We start from the raw sequence: 6,000 nt of genomic DNA, 5'->3' as shown, positions 1-6,000 counted from the left end.
CATACTCTGATGGGCAACGTTAAGTGGCAAACCGTCATACCTACTTTAATTTGTGCTGGAATTACTCTGTGCCAGCAGAAATGTGCAGAAACTACCTACGGTAGGACGTTTTGCCAAAGTAGGATGGTTTGTCAGAACACCGGCATGGAGGGTCCAGACACTCCCACGGCGCAGACTTTGCTATCCCCACAGAGAGTTTCTGGTGTGGCTTATGCAAAAGAGACAATACAGCATGTTTCTCTGCTCCCGGTAAGCATGTCTGTTGTAGCCTGCGCTTTATAATTGTCTCTTTGATTATTCAAACAGTGTTCAAAATGTGACTCATTTGTTATCCAAAAACATTTTATCTATGTTACTGATTTAAAATTATATGTATATATTTCAAGTTTTTTAGCTCAAACAGACTCTTGAGCATATTCATATAGCAAATCCACATAACCAGTCTGCACCCTAATGTACATCTTTGAACTGTATGTTAATCAGTACATGAAGCGTAGCTCTGAAAAGAGTCCATCATTTGTGAATTTACTGATTTACTTTTAACTGCAGTTTTCACAAACTGTGGATGATGAAATCCTCTTTCTTTTAGAAAATGTCTTCAAACTATCGCTGTTCCTACTTACTGAATTCCCAAGCTACTTTTTTACTATGTGAATAAACTATTTGAACTAGAAAGGATTTAAAGACACATCTTAATTGAAGAAAAGGCGAAAAATTGGGAATGAAATTTATGTGACTGTTCATCTAAAATCCAGCAGACAGTGAAAATCCGAGAGCTGCTGCAATCCTCAGAATTAATGATCTCTCTGTTTCTGTGCGTGTGTGTGTGTGTGTGCGTGTGTGTGTGCTCTCACGGAGGGGAGGTCACGACAGGAGTTCCCTGAGTTTACACGTATGAACCATAAAGTCAGTTTGGACTGAGGAGCAGTTGGTAAACACAGAAGTACATCCAACCTTAACAAAATTTCTTGTTTATCTACTTCATGCACATTGCATGCACAAGAATCCAAATCTCTCTATCACAATGATTTCATTAAAGACTTATTATTTTATAGGGGCAAATCACAAATTACCGTAGATCATTAATAGGGAACAAAAAAGAAGGATCTCATCGGCAATGTTTCTGGGAGACAGAAGTCTTGACACGTGCTTATAACTTAAAACACAAAAAACTCAGTTACAGCTGGTAAGATTTATGGTATAAACCAGACTTTCACAGTCTGCATCTTTACAGGGTTGTTTTCTGCTTTTGTTCACTCCTAGTGTGATTAAAAAACAACAACCACAAACACAGAGCCCACTAACTATTAGCCGCTTTCCCCCCTAAACAGTCAGTTGACTGAGAGAAATGCAATCCATTATTGTGAACGCTGAAGGAGATGTACTCCATAGTCAAACTTATATTTCCTTAACTTACATCCAATGTTCTGTTTAATTCCGGCATCCCTTTATGATTTGATGGAAAATTGGTTAAACCATTGCTCAACTTATGTCTGAATGACGGCAGATAATTCTGATGAAACTGACCCCATAAGCACTTTGCAGCTGAGTCGAGGGCTCGTGGAAATAAGGTCAGGAGGTGTCCGGCGTGAGTGCGCGTGCGGTCTGTCTAGTTGGGGCGTCTGACAGACACACTAGTGCAACTCAGAGTGTGAGCAACAACTCCTGTATACTAAACATAAGAAAAGTACTTTGTAGTGCTTCTTTTTTTTTAACCGAGATTCCAGGGCTCATGCTTATATGGTTTTCTTTTATTCAAAAACAGGTTAGTTTAGCGATCGGGTAACTGTGTCCTTGACCTTTTTACCGGTTTGAGGAGTTGGTTCCCTGGTGCAGATATTTGGGATGGTTCAAATGCCGAGTCTCCAAATGCAAACAAAAGGCTATTTTCCACATTATTTCTTAAATGTGTATAAACAAAACAAAAACAAATAAAAAGAATGATTTAAAATTGATTTTAAAAAATTTAAGCTTGGATTTGGTGTTTTATTCAAATGCAGCTGAGAACAGGTGAGTCTTCAACCTGGATTTAAATAAACTGAGTGTTTCAGCTGATCTGAGGCTTTCTGAGAGTTTGTTCCAGATATATGGAGCATAAAAGCTGAATGCAGCTTCTCCATGTCTGGTTCTGACTCTGGGAACTGATTAAAAAAACGGATCCAGGTGACCTGAGGGATTTGGAAGGTTCATACTGGGTCAGGAGGTCACTGATGTATTTTGGTCCTAAACCATTCAGAGCTTTATAGACCAGCATCAGAAATTTAAAATTCAGGGAAATGAAGGACGCATTTGAGGGCCGCATTTCGAGCAGCCTTTGAATTGGGACAGCCTTGGTTGCGTTGCTGTGACGTAATCCGACTTAAAATGCAGCCTTTAAGGCTGCAGATCCTGACTTGGGATACAGCCCAGGAGTGACATGTTTAGCCACATGTTCTCCTGAAGTTGCTGGCTGTCTGAGTGGTGTCCAAGAAACAATGTGGGCTTCATAGATAATTGGCAAACCTTCTGGAGGAAACCTGGCCTTGTTAGGAGAGACGACATCCATCCCACTTTGGATGGAGCAGCTCTCATTTCTATAAATATGGACAAATTTATTAAACCCCCTAAAATATGACTATCCAGAGTTGGGACCAGGAAGTAGAGTTGCAGTCTTACACGCCTCTCTGCAGCTTCTCTCCTCCTGAAACGACAGCCTCAACACAGCATTTAATCTGTTATTAGACTGTTAAATATTTCACTTTAATGTTGTAACTATGCGGTCACTTCTGTCTTTAAACAAAATATTTTCCAGTTACAGAAATCATAAAATCCAAACTAAAGTGTTACTGTTGCTATATGCATTTTATATAAATAATCGATGATGGTACTGACATGAAGGAAGAGAAAGTTACAGGTTGCATCCTTTGAGTTTCTCTCCGTGCCTTTGGGCGATTTTCAGAAGGACAAATGTTTCTGTTCAATTTTTAAATCCATTTTTTCAAACACAAACACTATTTTAAAGCTTCTAAAGAGTAAAATATTAATGATAATTATAATAACAGTAATAAAAACAAAAGCTCTCAGATCCATCAAACCAAGCAGCAGAGAGAACAACAAGTGAAGAGAAAACTTTAACCTTGTAGACTTTATTATGTTCCAGCTGCTCTACAGACGCTGTGACCTCGAACTTAAGCAGGTCGTAAAGTATGTGCAGCTCAATAACTTCATAATTAGACCCTGTGGTATTTAGGCAGCAGAACAACTAAGAATAACAACTACAAATAATGTTTTTAGGTTTCTGTTGTACTGCAAGGTTCTGTACAGGAGAACCAAACCAAGAGCAAATATTACGTCTCATTTACACCCGAGCACGAAGAGCCATTAAAATTTATCAAATTGAATCATCTTTGTTTAGATGCAAGAAGAATCATATAGAAATGAAAAAGTATAAATATAAATCCAGAGCAAAGATATCCTCTAAATCAGCGTAGCACATGTGCAGCTGCTGGGATTCACTTAAGCATTCGGCTCGTCGCTGTTGCAGATTTTTCTCTCGCTGTTCTGGCTCACAGCGCTAAAAGCACAAAAATAAATATCTCCAAAGGTGTGAAAGGGAGCTAATTAGTAAGAGTATTGTTACTCTCCCCAGGAGTAGTCCAGCAGTAGAAATCAGTCCAATAACAAGGTGTGTAACATCTAGCAGGGTGACAGAAAAACCCAGGTATTCTGCCCTCGCACTTAACTAGGCAGACAGACAACCATCATCCCATGTAGAAAAACCACACTGTTGTTCCTTTCTGGTGGATTTATTTGATTGGATGCATAGCATGGCTTTGTTGAAATACATGAATGGATGAATGGTAAAACTGTAAACAAACACAAAATATCACGTGTGAGCTGACATAAGCAAACATTCTTACAATTGGAAGATGTTATGACCTGTTACTATGCAAAGCGGAACGAAACAAGCTAACAAGCTAACTTTAGCGGTTAGCTAGCGCTAATTAGCGTCTAGTCTAATGACTAATAAAGCACATTAATGAGTGAATTTACTCTGTCAAAATATCACAAACAACTCACGGCAGTTAGTGCTAAACATTCACTGGTAAAACACAACATTACTGCCAACTTATAGACTGTGCTGGCTTAAGAGGCAGCATAGGCAGGCACAGGAGTAGCAAACCGTCCTTCTCCCGTTAGACAGGAAGTAATGAGAAGTAGCCCTTCCGGTAGGATGTCAAAATAAAATGAACAGTGTACCAGAAACAAATAAAGATTGCATGAACTTATATAACACTACATAACATGAGAGGCGACTCTTAAGGAGCCAGAACACCAGAGTAACTTCTAAGGACCTCAACGTCTCTCTCACATTGCGTTTTTTAAACGTTTCCATTTGTCACTTCAGTCTTTACTCTGAAATACAGGAAGAGAAATCATGGCTGAAACAATTTCTCATGAAACCAGGGGTGTGGTCCAACAGTCAGTTTTGGTGAGGAAGGTTCCTAACTGAGAGAAGTGACCCAGAAGTATCTGTGTAGGAGCCACAATGAATCAAGATCATGAGCTTTATTAACTGATCAGAGTCTATTCTTTCATCTTCTGTATTATTCAGTTTGCATTGGTAATGCCCATTATTGTAATGCTTTTTTAAGATGAGTGAAACTTTATTTTACTTTGGGTTAGCTGGGATAAGTGATGGATGGAGGGAATTTTACTTCAGTCACAGAAATCCTAAACAGGAAGGAGGAGCAGAGTTACAGTGGATCACTATCCAGCAGGGAAACAAGATTTATTTCAATTTCTTGGCCATGAGTGAGATTTACAAAGTGGGCAAATTAGGGTGATGACACTGTTCCAGAGTGATCTATTAATAGTGCACCAATTTACATTCAGAGATGCATGCAGCCAGTTCATTTCAGTATTAACCGGCTTTCTACCAACAGCAGCACAAAAACAGCAGATTCGATCATGGAGACACTGAATCTGCTAAACTAATTAAAACATTGTAAGTTCAGGTCTTCAGTTTACGTTTCTTTGTGAAAACAGCACAGCAAAGGAGACTCTGATATTTTGGTATAAGGGATAAATCTTCTGACCAAACCTGCTGGGACTGTGTGAGGTCCTGAGGCTAAGAGTAAGGATTTATCCACAGGAGAGCTGCGTTCTTACAAACCATCCCACTGTGTAAACCTGACATCTGTGGAACAGCTGAGCTGTATGATGTGTACAAGGACACAAAACATTATTTACCATCAGATCCCGAGCCCTCCACGTGTTAATCAAGAAACTGCTGCTGTGCTACATCCATAAATAATGAATAAATTAGGAGCTAAAGAAGCTAAAAGGACAGTTTATTTGTACCATCTTCATGTGAACACATTCAAGAACATCACAGATGAAAGAAACATTAAAAACTTCCACACTACATAAAGCAAGAAAAATAGTTTTTCTTTCAGGTGGTTTCAGAAAAACAGAAACATCAAACATCTCCAAGACTCTCTTTGAAAGAACTAAAAACCTTTATTCTCATGGTCCAATCATGAGTGAACTCCCCGATGAAGCCTTGTGTGCTAAAACATGTCAGAGTTTTAAAGGTTAAATATGAGTTTCCAAAACGTTTTGCTGGAGAACAATGAACTACTTGACTGAGTTTCGATTATTTACAGACGAGCAAAACCAGGACAGAGAAAAAAGGACAAAACTGACTCAGTAAAACGACAGAAAATAAGATCCCATGTAAATCTGTATTACGTAGAAGTTCAGCCCAGCAACCAATTCAGTTCAACACAAGTTTAAATGATTCTGTCTGAACTCTGTGGAGCCTGATCTCAAGCTTTTTGAGTCTGACACTGAAACCAGAGGATCTTTCTGTCTCTTCAGATTCACTGTGATCCAGTGATGGGAGTGATTTCAGCCCTGAGTGATCACGCTGATGTTTGCACAGAGCAGACAATGAGGTGAATGTTTGGGCACATTGGTAACAGTGAAACAGTTTATTAGTAACGTGGGATCGTTTGT

At 39.1% G+C, this 6,000-nt stretch overlaps 1 long non-coding RNA gene across 1 annotated transcript; it reads left to right on the top strand.

The window, feature by feature from the left end:
• Positions 1–3,129: 3,129 nt before the first annotated feature.
• LOC120441883 lies at positions 3,130–5,453 on the top strand. The gene is made up of 2 exons (XR_005614351.1): positions 3,130–3,700; positions 4,319–5,453. It is a non-coding gene; the product is annotated as an uncharacterized LOC120441883 (long non-coding RNA).
• The last annotated feature ends 547 nt before the right edge of the window (positions 5,454–6,000 follow it).

This window comes from Oreochromis aureus, linkage group 9 (genome assembly GCF_013358895.1).
Source record: "Oreochromis aureus strain Israel breed Guangdong linkage group 9, ZZ_aureus, whole genome shotgun sequence".
Classification (NCBI taxonomy): domain Eukaryota; kingdom Metazoa; phylum Chordata; class Actinopteri; order Cichliformes; family Cichlidae; genus Oreochromis; species Oreochromis aureus.
Note: the sequence above shows the minus strand (reverse complement) of the source record. Positions and strands in the feature narration are given on the sequence as shown.